The sequence below is a fragment of the Ranitomeya imitator genome, chromosome 3 (assembly GCF_032444005.1).
Source record: "Ranitomeya imitator isolate aRanImi1 chromosome 3, aRanImi1.pri, whole genome shotgun sequence".
Taxonomy (NCBI): domain Eukaryota; kingdom Metazoa; phylum Chordata; class Amphibia; order Anura; family Dendrobatidae; genus Ranitomeya; species Ranitomeya imitator.
The window spans coordinates 798,046,880-798,060,185 of NC_091284.1; positions in this window are offsets into that span (position 1 = coordinate 798,046,880).

Consider the following 13,306-nt stretch of genomic DNA (forward strand, 5'->3'; position numbering starts at 1 on the left):
CAGGCAGGTCCGTGATACTGTTGTGGAGAAATTTAAAGCCGGATTTGGATACAAAATGATTTCCAAAATGTTAAACATCCCAAGGAGCACTGTGCAAGCGATCATATTGAAATGGAAGGAATATCATACCACTGCAAATCTACCAAGACCCGGCCGTCCCTCTAAACTTTCATCTCAAACAAGAGGAAGACTGATCAGAGATGCAGCCAAGAGGCCCATGATCACTCTGGATGAACTGCAGAGATCTACAGCTGAGGTGGGACAGTCTGTCCATAGGACAACAATCAGTCTTATACTGCACAAATCTGGCCTTTATGGAAGAGTGGCAAGAAGAAAGCCATTTCTCAAAAATATCCATAAAAAGTGTAATTTAAGATTTGCAACAAGCCACCGGGGAGACACCAAACATGTGGAAGAAGGTGCTCTGGTCAGATAAAACCAAAATCGAACCAAACCAATGAAAATATATCCAAAGGAAAGGTCATCAATGTCTAAGTCATGGATAATCCTTGTAACATAAAAATGCTTTTTGTAGTTTAGAAGGATAATCAATTAATAGTATGTGGCATAAAAAGATTAAGTTGAAGCCGCAACAACAAGTCTTGCTCTCATTGGATATGATCAAATTTTTCAGTTCCATAGTATTAGTGACTTAAAGGATTGTTCTAATCTTCTGTGTTCAGGAGTGCACCTCTCTTCTGGCTCCTTGGTTCCTGCTTGTTGGCACACTCCTGAAAATTGACCAAATAACTGAGCGCACTCCCAGGTGGATAGCACAGGCAACTTTTCCTCTGCAGCATGGGAGGAGATCAGGAGAAATAAAGCTGATCAGATCCAATGAGCCAACCAATTTCACAACGGCGCTTGAAAATTCTATAGCATAGAACCTGCTATTGCCAGGGTGGCCATTAAAGAGAAAACATCATTTTAATTAGTGTTTCATAGATAAATACAGTTAGGTCCATATATATTTGGACAGAGACAACATTTTTCTAATTTTGGTTATAGACATTACCACAATGAATTTTAAACAAAACAATTCAGATGCAGTTGAAGTTCAGACTCTCAGCTTTCATTTGAGGGTATCCACATTAAAATTGGATGAAGGGTTTAGGAGTTTCAGCTCCTTAGCATGTGCCACACTGTTTTTAAAGGGACCAAAAGTAACTGGACAGATTCAATAATTTTAAATAAAATGTTCATTTTTAGTACTTGGTTAAAAACCCTTTGTTGGCAATGACTGCCTGAAGTCTTGAACTCATGGACATCACCAGACGCTGTGTTTCCTCCTCTTTGGTGCTCTGCTAGGCTTTCACTGTGGTGGTTTTCAATTGATGTTTGTTTGTGGGCCTTTCTGTCTGAAGTTTAGTCTTTAACAAGTGAAATGCATGCTCAATTGGGTTGAGATCAGATGACTGACTGGGCCATTCAAGAATATTCCACTTCTTTGCTTTAATATACTCCTCGGTTGCTTTGGCGTTATGTTTTGGGTCATTGTCCATCTGTTGTATGAAACAACGACCAATCAGTTTTGCTGCATTTGGCTGGATCTGAGCACACAGTATGGCGGCTCTGAATACCTCAGAATTCATTCGGCTGCTTCTGTCCTGTGTCACATCATCAATAAACACTAGTGACCCAGTGCCACTGGCAGCCATGCATGCCCGCGCCATCACACTGCCTCCGCCGTGTTTTACAGATGATGTGGTATGTACCACGCCTTCACCATACTTTTCTCTTTCCATCATTCAGGTAGAGGTTGATCTTGGTTTCATCTGTCCAAAGAATGTTCTTCCAGAACTGTGCTGGCTTTTTTAGATGTTTTTTTAGCAAAGTTCAGTCTAGCCTTTTTATTCTTGATGCTTATGAGTGGCTGCACCGTGCAGTGAACCCTCTGTATTTACTTTCATGCAGTCTTCTCTTTATGGTAGATTTGGATATTGATACGCCGACCTCCTGGAGAGTGTTGGTCACTTGGTTGGCTGTTGTGAAGGGGTTTCTCTTCACCATGGAGATTATTCTGTGATCATCCACCACTGTTGTCTTCCGTGGGCGCCCAGGTCTTTTTGCATTGATGAGTTCACCAGTGCTTTCTTTCTTGCTCAGGATGTACCAAACTGTAGATTTTGCCACTCCTAATATTGTAGCAATTTCTCGGATGGGTTTTTATGTTTTCGCAGCTTAAGGATGGCTTGTTTCACCTGCATGGAGAGCTCCTTTGACCGCATGTTTACTTCACAGCAAAACCTTCCAAATGCAAGCACCACACCTCAAATCAACCCCAGGCCTTTTATCTGCTTAATTGAGAATGACATAACGAAGGGATTGCCCACACCTGTTCATGAAATAGCCTTGGAGTCAATTGTCCAATTACTTTTGGTCCTTTTAAAAACAGGGTGGCACATGTTAAGGAGCTGAAACTCCTAAACCCTTCATCCAATTTTAATGTGGATACCCTCAAATGAAAGCTGAAAGCCTGAACTTCAACTACATCTGAATTGTTTTGTTTAAATTTCATTGTGGTAATGTCTGTAACCAAAATTAGAAAAATGTTGTCTCTGTCCAAATATATATGGACCTAACTGTAATACACATGAAAATAAGCAGCGTTGTAATACAGAGAGTGAAATACATATTGAGCACGTCACCAATTTTCTAAGTAAATATATTTTAATGGTTCTCTTGACATGAAATTCTTACCAGATGTCCCCATCCTGTCCACACAGGAAAGTAAATCAAACCATAGGTGTCCATAAATTAAGTTATGTGTAATAATGAGAAATTACACAGGGAAAAAGTATTGATCACATGAAGAAAGAGGTGCAAAAAGCCATGGAAATTCATGACTAATAGGTGAAATCTATAAGTAATTATAAAGCAATTCTGCCACTTAATGAAAGATAATATCAGTTGTGTCAACTGATGGACTATAAAAAGGTGTCTCATTACCAAAGTGCCGCACAAGAAATATCTCATGATGGGTAAAACGAGTGAGCTGCCTCAAGACCTTCACATTGACAGGAGAGTTTCTAAAGTACTGAAGGTTCCAGTGACCCCTGTTGGGGCCATAAACTGAAAGTGTAAAGAACATAATTTCACCATAACCTGACCATGGCCAGATGCTCCTCCCAAGATTTCAGACAGAGGAGTGAAAATATTTATCAGAGGAGTTGTGTCAGAGCCAAGGACCACCTGTGGAGAGTTACAGAAAGACCTGGAATCAGCAGGTACTATTGTTTCAAAGAAAACAATAATTAATGCACTCAACCTCCATAGCCTGTATGCACGCGCAACAAATAAGACTCCTGTCAAGCAGGGTGAGGGGAAAACTAAGTGCACCACAATGGGAAAAGGGTGGGGAAGCCCAAACATGATGGAAGGGGGAATTGGAGACCCCTAGGTAGAACTGGCAACTCCCTGACTAACCTTAACATCCCTAAATAGGTTCCACACCTATCGTTCGGCAGAAGCCTAATCCCTGACTGCCCCTAGCGATAGGCCGTAGATAGAGGGGAAGGAGATGAGCGTTAGTCAGCCCCTACTACAACTAAACACAGTTAAACAACCAAGGGTATACACTTAGCTTGAGAAGACACAAGAGAGATCACTCCAACAATCCTCCAAGAGAACTCCAAGAAGACACTAGTCGAATACTAGCATTTCAAACCTGGACAGGCGAAAATAAAGCTATCAACAGCGCCTTTCTAAAGAGACTAAAGGTATATAACATCAAGCAAGGGTGTGTCAATCAGCAGCAGAAGGTGTAGGTCACTGCTAGATCCTAGAGGGAGAAGGATATCACTATACAACAGAAATAAAAAGATCAAGAAGGTGCTTGCAGAGCCAAGCGCAATGAACTTCTGCGGCCGGATACAGAACGGCTGTCTGTCACACCTGCCACACCCGTGACAACTCAATTGCTGAACAAAAAGCATGTTCAAGCACATTTAAAGTTTTCTTAACAACATGTAGACAAGCCTTTGAAATACAGGGAGAATATAATCTGGTCAGATGAGACCAAAAGTGTACTCTTTGGATGCCATAATACACCCCGTGTTAAAACACCATACCGATAATGAAGTTTGGAGGTGGGAGCATCATGGTGTGGGGCTGTTTTTCAGAACATGGAACATGGCGCAGGCAAACTTCATATAATTGAAGGAAGGATGAATGGACCAATATACAGAGACATTCTTGATAAAAATCTGCTCCCATCTACCAGGATGATGAAGATGAAACGCAGGTGGACATTTCATAAAGACAATGATCCCAAACACACAACCAAGGAAACTCATTCTCATTATTACATTTAACTAAATTTATGGATATCTATGGTTTGATTTATTTGCCTGTGTGGATCGGATGGGTTGTTACTGACGTCTGGGGAGAATTTCATGTCAATAGCACCTTTAGAAATATATTTACTTGGAAAATTGATGATGTGTTCAATACTTATTTCACCCGCTGTATATCTTATCAAAGAGAACTGCGTCTTTCTGTTCCTGGACTGATCTTTCATTTTCACTTCAATGGTATAAGCTGTAAATCTGTGTTCACTGAAGACAGATTTTCACATAATTTAGATAGAAGATGACAGTTGGTGCTCGTAAAATTCTATGAAGTGGGGATGGTGGAGGAGCTAGAGGCGGACACAGACATTCTGCTGCAAGTTTTCTTGAACCAACAGTTATACTTTAACTTTTTTTTTCGCCATAGATTTAACGTGTAACTGCTGTTTCAAGAGAATTTTCAGCAGAATATATGCGTAGCCTCGATCTGCTCCTCCTCCCTTCCCTCTTCATAGAATCTTATTGTTAGCAACTGCCATTTCCTATATCAGTCATGGGAGGAAAATCCGTCTTCACTGAAGACATATTTTACAGCTTCCACCCTTGAATTAAGATTACAGCAGAGGTGTAGCTAGGGTTTTGGTTAAGGGATGGGGGACTTCTGAGTGGGCCAGAAAAGTGTCTTATTTTCATATAAACTATTAATTTAAAAAATTACAATTAAAACAATGGTTACTCTTCAAGCTTTGCTTTAAAAAAAAAAGGATTTTTAATATTAGGTCATTTGCAAAGTTGTTTGTTTTTATAAGCAAATTGCAATTTTAACCAATTGACAACTTAAGACGACTCCTTTAAGGTTCACGAGCTTTAATGCAAAATCTATATCAAGGTTGCACATTTAAAGGGAATCTGCCAGCAGACTTGTGCTATGTAATCAGAGGGCATTATGATGTATGGGCTGAGACATTGATTTCACTGATGTGTCACTTAGTAAGCTTAGTGCTGTTGCTTCAATACAATAAGTGTTTTATCTGCATGATATTATCACTACATAACTACAGTTCATGTGCTTCCTGGTCCAACTCAGCCCACCTCCACCACTACATGCTGCATTTAAAAACTGTGATTGTATAACAACTGCTGCACCCAGTAAACTAAGTGAAACATCTTTGGAATCAGGGTCTCATTTCCTACATTATGCTGCAGTAGCAAAAATATGGTAAGATTCTCTTTAAGCTACCGTATATACTCGAGTTTAAGCCGACCCGAGTATAAGCCGACCCCCCTAATTTTGTCACAAAAAAACTGGGAAAACTTATTGACTCGAGTATAAGCCTAGGGTGGAAAATGCAGCAGTTACCGGTGAATTTCAAAAATAAAAATAGATGCTCCATACCGTTCATTATTGCCCCATAGCTGTGCCATATAGTGCTCTGCACCGTTCATTATTGCCCCATAGATGTACCATAGAAAGCTGTGCCATATAGTGCTCTGCACCGTTCATTATTGCCCCATAGCTGTGCCATATAGTGCTCTGCACCGTTCATTGTTGCCCCATAGCTGTGCCATATAGTGCTCTGCACCGTTCATTATTGCCCCATAACTGTACCATATAGTGCTCTGCACCGTTCATTATTGCCCCATAGCTGTGCCATATAGTGCTCTGCACCGTTCATTATTGCCCCATAGATGTACCATAGAAAGCTGTGCCATATAGTGCTCTGCACCGTTCATTATTGCCCCATAGCTGTGCCATATAGTGCTCTGCACCGTTCATTATTGCCCCATAGCTGTGCCATATAGTGCTCTGCACCGTTCATTATTGCCCCATAGCTGTGCCATATAGTGCTCTGCACCGTTCATTATTGCCCCATAGCTGTGCCATATAGTGCTCTGCACAGTTCATTATTGCCCCATAGCTGTGCCATATAGTGCTCTGCACCGTTCATTATTGCCTCATAGCTGTGCCATATAGTGCTCTGCACCGTTCATTATTGCCCCATAGCTGTGCCATATAGTGCTCTGCACCGTTCATTATTGCCCCATAGCTGTGCCATATAGTGCTCTGCACCGTTCATTATTGCCCCATAGCTGTGCCATATAGTGCTCTGCACCGTTCATTATTGCCCCATAGCTGTGCCATATAGTGCTCTGCACCGTTCATTATTGCCCCATAGCTGTGCCATATAGTGCTCTGCACCGTTCATTATTGCCCCATAGCTGTGCCATATAGTGCTCTGCACAGTTCATTATTGCCCCATAGCTGTGCCATATAGTGCTCTGCACCGTTCATTATTGCCTCATAGCTGTGCCATATAGTGCTCTGCACCGTTCATTATTGCCCCATAGCTGTGCCATATAGTGCTCTGCACCGTTCATTATTGCCCCATAGCTGTGCCATATAGTGCTCTGCACCGTTCATTATTGCCCCATAGCTGTGCCATATAGTGCTCTGCACCGTTCATTATTGCCCCATAGCTGTGCCATATAGTGCTCTGCACAGTTCATTATTGCCCCATAGCTGTGCCATATAGTGCTCTGCACCGTTTATTATTGCCCCATAGCTGTGCCATATAGTGCTCTACACCGTTCATTGTTGCCCCATAGCTGTGCCATATAGTGCTCTGCACAGTTCATTATTGCCCATAGCTGTGCCATATAGTGCTCTGCACCATTTATTATTGCCCCATAGCTGTGCCATATAGTGCTCTGCACCGTTCATTATTGCCCCATAGCTGTGCCATATAGTGCTCTGCACAGTTCCTTATTGCCCCATAGCTGTGCCATATAGTGATCTGCACCGTTTATCATTGCCCCATAGCTGTGCCATATAGTGCTCTGCACCGTTCATTATTGCCCCATAGCTGTGCCATATAGTGCTCTGCACAGTTCATTATTGCCCATAGCTGTGCCATATAGTGCTCTGCACCGTTTATTATTGCCCCATAGCTGTGCCATATAGTGCTCTGCACCGTTTATTATTGCCCCATAGCTGTGCCATATAGTGCTCTACACCGTTCATTGTTGCCCCATAGCTGTGCCATATAGTGCTCTGCACAGTTCATTATTGCCCATAGCTGTGCCATATAGTGCTCTGCACCATTTATTATTGCCCCATAGCTGTGCCATATAGTGCTCTGCACCGTTCATTATTGCCCCATAGCTGTGCCATATAGTGCTCTGCACAGTTCCTTATTGCCCCATAGCTGTGCCATATAGTGATCTGCACCGTTTATCATTGCCCCATAGCTGTGCCATATAGTGCTCTGCACCGTTCATTATTGCCCCATAGCTGTGCCATATAGTGCTCTGCACAGTTCATTATTGCCCATAGCTGTGCCATATAGTGCTCTGCACCGTTTATTATTGCCCCATAGCTGTGCCATATAGTGCTCTACACCGTTCATTGTTGCCCCATAGCTGTGCCATATAGTGCTCTGCACAGTTCATTATTGCCCATAGCTGTGCCATATAGTGCTCTGCACCGTTCATTATTGCCCCATAGCTGTGCCATATAGTGCTCTGCACCGTTCATTATTGCCCCATAGCTGTGCCATATAGTGCTCTGCACCGTTCATTATTGCCCCATAGCTGTGCCATATAGTGCTCTGCACCGTTCATTGTTGCCCCATAGCTGTGCCATATAGTGCTCTGCACCGTTCATTATTGCCCCATAGCTGTGTCATATAGTGCTCTGCACCGTTCATTATTGCCCCATAGCTGTGCCATATAGTGCTCTGCACCGTTCATTATTGCCCCATAGCTGTGCCATATAGTGCTCTGCACCGTTCATTATTGCCCCATAGCTGTGCCATATAGTGCTCTGCACCGTTCATTATTGCCCCATAGCTGTGCCATATAGTGCTCTGCACAGTTCATTATTGCCCCATAGCTGTGCCATATAGTGATCTGCACCGTTTATCATTGCCCCATAGCTGTGCCATATAGTGCTCTGCACCGTTTATTATTGCCCCATAGCTGTGCCATATAGTGCTCTGCACCGTTCATTATTGCCCCATAGCTGTGCCATATAGTGCTCTGCACCGTTCATTATTGCCCCATAGCTGTGCCATATAGTGCTCTGCACCGTTCATTGTTGCCCCATAGATGTGCCATATAGTGCTCTGCACCGTTCATTATTGCCCCATAGCTGTGCCATATAGTGCTCTGCACCGTTCATTATTGCCCCATAGCTGTGCCATATAGTGCTCTGCACCGTTCATTGTTGCCCCATAGCTGTGCCATATAGTGCTCTGCACCGTTCATTATTGCCCCATAGCTGTGCCATATAGTGCTCTGCACCGTTCATTGTTGCCCCATAGCTGTGCCATATAGTGCTCTGCACCGTTCATTATTGCCCCATAGCTGTGCCATATAGTGCTCTGCACCGTTCATTAATGCCCCATAGCTGTGCCATATAGTGCTCTGCACCGTTCATTATTGCCCCACAGCTGTGCCATATAGTGCTCTGCACCGTTCATTATTGCCCCATAGCTGTGCCATATAGTGCTCTGCACCGTTCATTATTACCCCATAGCTGTGCCATATAGTGCTCTGCACCGTTCATTGTTGCCCCATAGCTGTGCCATATAGTGCTCTGCACAGTTCATTATTGCCCATAGCTGTGCCATATAGTGCTCTGCACCATATATTATTGCCCCATAGCTGTGCCATATAGTGCTCTGCACCGTTCATTATTGCCCCATAGCTGTGCCATATAGTGCTCTGCACCGTTTATTATTGCCCCATAGGTGTGCCATATAGTGCTCTGCACCGTTCATTATTGCCCCATAGCTGTGCCATATAGTGCTCTGCACCATTCATTATTGCCCCATAGCTGTGCCATATAGTGCTCTGCACCGTTCATTAGTGCCCCATAGCTTTGCCATATAGTGCTCTGCACCGTTCATTATTGCCCCATAGCTGTGCCATATAGTGCTCTGCACCGTTCATTATTGCCCCATAGCTGTGCCATATAGTGCTCTGCACCGTTCATTGTTGCCCCATAGCTGTGCCATATAGTGCTCTGCACCGTTCATTATTGCCCCATAGCTGTGCCATATAGTGCTCTGCACCGTTCATTGTTGCCCCATAGCTGTGCCATATAGTGCTCTGCACCGTTCATTGTTGCCCCATAGCTGTGCCATATAGTGCTCTGCACCATTCATTATTGCCCCATAGCTGTGCCATATAGTGCTCTGCACCGTTCATTATTGCCCCATAGCTGTACATATAGTGCTCTGTACCGTTCATTATTGCCCCATAGCTGCTCCTTATAAAGCTCTGCCATATAGTGCTCTGCACCGTTCATTATTGCCCCATAGCTGTGCCATATAGTGCTCTGCACCGTTCATTTTTGTCCCATAGCTGTGCCATATAGTGCTCTGCACCGTTCATTCTTGCCCCATAGCTGTGCCATGTAGTGCTCTGCACCGTTCATTATTGCCCCATAGATGTACCATAGAAAGCTGTGCCATTGCTGCTGCTGCTGCAATAAAAAAAAAATGCCATATTCACCTCTCTTGCTTGCAGCTCCCGGCGTCTCGTCCCGGCGTCTCTCCGCTCTGACTGATCAGGCAGAGGGCGGCGCGCACACTATATGCGTCATCGCGCCCTCTGACCTGAACAGTCAGTGCGGAGAGACACCGGGAAGATGGAGTGACGCCCGGCGTGTGGAACGGGGATAGGTAAATATGACATATTTACCTGCTCCCGGGGTCCAGCTCCTTCCCCCGGACAGCTGGTCTTCGGTGCCGCAGCCTCTTCCTCTATCAGCGGTCACCGTTACCGCTCATTAGAGAAATGAATATGCGGCTCCACCCCTATGGGAGTGGAGTCCATATTCATTTCTCTAATGAGCGGTCCCACGTGACCGCTGAACAGGGGAAGAGCTGCAGCACCCGAAGACCGTGTGACAGGCAGGGGGAGCGCCAGGATCGCCGGGACTAGGTGAGTATGCCTCAGCGCCCTCTCCCCCTCACCCGCCGACCCTGCCGCCCACCGTGACTCGAGTATAAGCCGAGAGGGGCACTTTCAGCCCAAAAATTTGGGCTGAAAATCTCGGCTTATACTCGAGTATATACGGTATTCATAACGGTGGTGTTTTCTTATGTGGAAGAGAGGATTTTGGAGCTACCTATATTAGCACGGACCAATTTGACACCGTAAATCGTGTGATGAATTGTAATTTTAGAAGAAAATACAGGCGAACTGAAAAGCTCTTTAAAGAAGTTGTCATCTTGCTGTGACTTCCTGCTGTGAACGAGAGAGAAAGAGCTGCTTTATTTGCTTTAGCAAATGAATAGTTCCCATGGCTGATGGGAACTCATGGGGAAATATTGGCAAAATTTAAAAAAAAAACAAGATGCTTTGGAATAGGAGAGATGTAATTTCCCATCCAAATAGTCTAATAGAATTTTGGGTAGCTTATTATATCATCTCCTGTTACACATTATTGTCGGACTAGCATTAAATATATGCAAATATGCACAGTTCTTAAATTACAATTGCTTTTTTTTTTACTAGCAAAACCCGTCATGTTTAGGCTTCTGACAATTAGTTTGATGGATGAAGACAATATTGTCCATGATAGGCTTCCTATAGTTTTATAAAAGAGAAATCCTTGACACGCACCTCTCCCCAGGCTATAATATTCGCACCATTAGAATATCAAATTAAGTAAAATACCTATAGAAACCCATATAGGCACGTTCACATATTTCAATTAGGCACATATGGTTTGAGTAATGAGAAAATAAGCATCAGGATTTTGGGGAAGAGAAAAAAAAATCGCCTCGGGCAAGAAGGCCACGAGTCTCGTGGGGATGTGATGAGTAAGTTGTACATTTCACGCACTCTATTTTTCATCAAACGATCATCAAATTTTGCAGATGAAACCTTTTCATAAAATCTTTTTTGTCATGTCGCACATGGAATAGAATAGTTTTTTTTTTTCTTATATCATGAAATGAGATTCAAAACCCACTTGATGTCATTTTGTAATATCACACTTACACGTACAAATGAGGAGGAACACTGACAAACACAACCCAAATTTCTATTCCTTGACACCTGACACTTTCATGAAAAAAAGCTTTATTTTGCTTTTATATCAAGTTTCAAATATATGTATAAAATTGTCCAGAAGCGAAGAAAGGCCGATAGAAATGGAGCATGGATGAAGGATAGAATGCGGGGAGAGATAATGGCACTTGATTTACTAAAATGTGAGGGCAAGAGAAACAAATTCCGCACACAATTTTTCTATGAGCCTTTTCTACCATTCACCAATGGGTTATTGTAGTAAATTTACACAGTCTATTTACCAGTAAAGTAACATTTTTAAAGAACTTGCAATTTTGTAAAAGAGGTTATGGGTGAAGTAGAGTGACATTAGACTGGGTTCACATTGCGTTAAAGTAGCCCGTTCAACACATGTGTTAAACGGGCTGCGTTGACGCAAGTGCCGAAATGTGATCGCGCTAGCACAGATAGAGCTAGTAGATGCTCTATCTGCGCTAGTGGTGACGGACCCGGAAACGCTGTAGCCCGTGACCCAGGGTCCGTCACTCAATGACGGCACATCGCTAGCGCACACCCATTGTGGGCGTGCGCTAGCGATGCATCCGACATAGGGTTTAATGGCGGCATTAACATAATGTAGTCCGTCTAATGGGCTGCCAAAACGTAATGTGAACCCAACCTTACTGTTGTCTAAAAATATGTTTTGACCCCTGTTTTAGCCATTTTGCTGATTTTTTTCCATTGCGTGAAATCTAAATACAGGTGCATCTTACAAAATTAGAATATCATCAAAAAGTACATTTTTTTCCGTTCTTCAATACAAAAAATGAAACTCATGTATTAAACAGAGTCATTACAAACAGAGTGATCTATTTCAAGTGTTTATTTCTGTTAATGTTGATGATTATGGCTTACAGCCACTAAAAACCCAAAAGTCATTATCTCAGTAAATTAGAATACTAATTGAAAAATGATTTTAAAATCCGAAATGTTGGCCTACTGTAATGTATGTTCAGTAAATGCACTCAATACTTGGTCGGGCTCCTTTTGTATCAATTATTGCATCAATGCAGCGTGGCATGGAGGCGATCAGCCTGTGGCACTGCTGAGGGGTTATGGAAGCCCAGGTTGCCCAGGTTGCTTTGACAGCAGCCTTCAGCTCGTCTGCATTGTTGGGCCTGGTGTCTTTCATCTTTCTCTTGATAATACCCCATAGATTCTCTATGGGGTTAAGGTCAGGCTAGTTTGCTGGCCAATCAAGCCCAGTGATAATGTTATTTTTAAACCAGGTATTGGTACTTTTAACAGTGTAGACAGGTGCCAAGTCCCTGCTGGAGAATTAAATTTCCATCTTCAAAAAGCTTGTCGGCAGAGGGAAGCATGAAGTGCACTAAAATTTCCTGGCAGACGGCTGCACTGACTTTGGTCTTGATTAAACACAGTGGACCTACACCAGCAGATGACATGGCTCCCCAAACCATCACTGATTGTGGAAACTTCACACAAGACCTCCAGCAGCTTAGATTGTGTCCTCTCCACTCTTCCTCCAGACTCTGGGACCTTGATTTCCAAATTAAATGCAAAATGTAATTTCATCTGAATACAAATCCTTGAACCACTGAGCAACAGTTCAGTTCTTTTTCTCCTTGGCCCAGGTAAGATGCTTCTGGCATTGTCTATTGGTCATGAGTGGCTGACACAAGGAATGCGACACTTGTGGTCCATGTCCTGGATATGTCTGTGTGTAGTGGCTCTTGAAGCAATGACTCCCGCAATTTTTGAATGGCCTTTTCTTAACAATCCTTCGAAGGCTACAGTTATCCCGGTTGCTTGTGCACCTTTTTCTACGACACTTTTCCCTTCCACTCCACTTTCCATTAACCCCTTCATGACCCAGCCTATTTTGACCTTAAAGACCTTGCCATTTTTTGCAATTCTGACCAGTGTCCCTTTATGAGGTAATAACTCAGGAACGCTTCAACAGATCCTAGCGG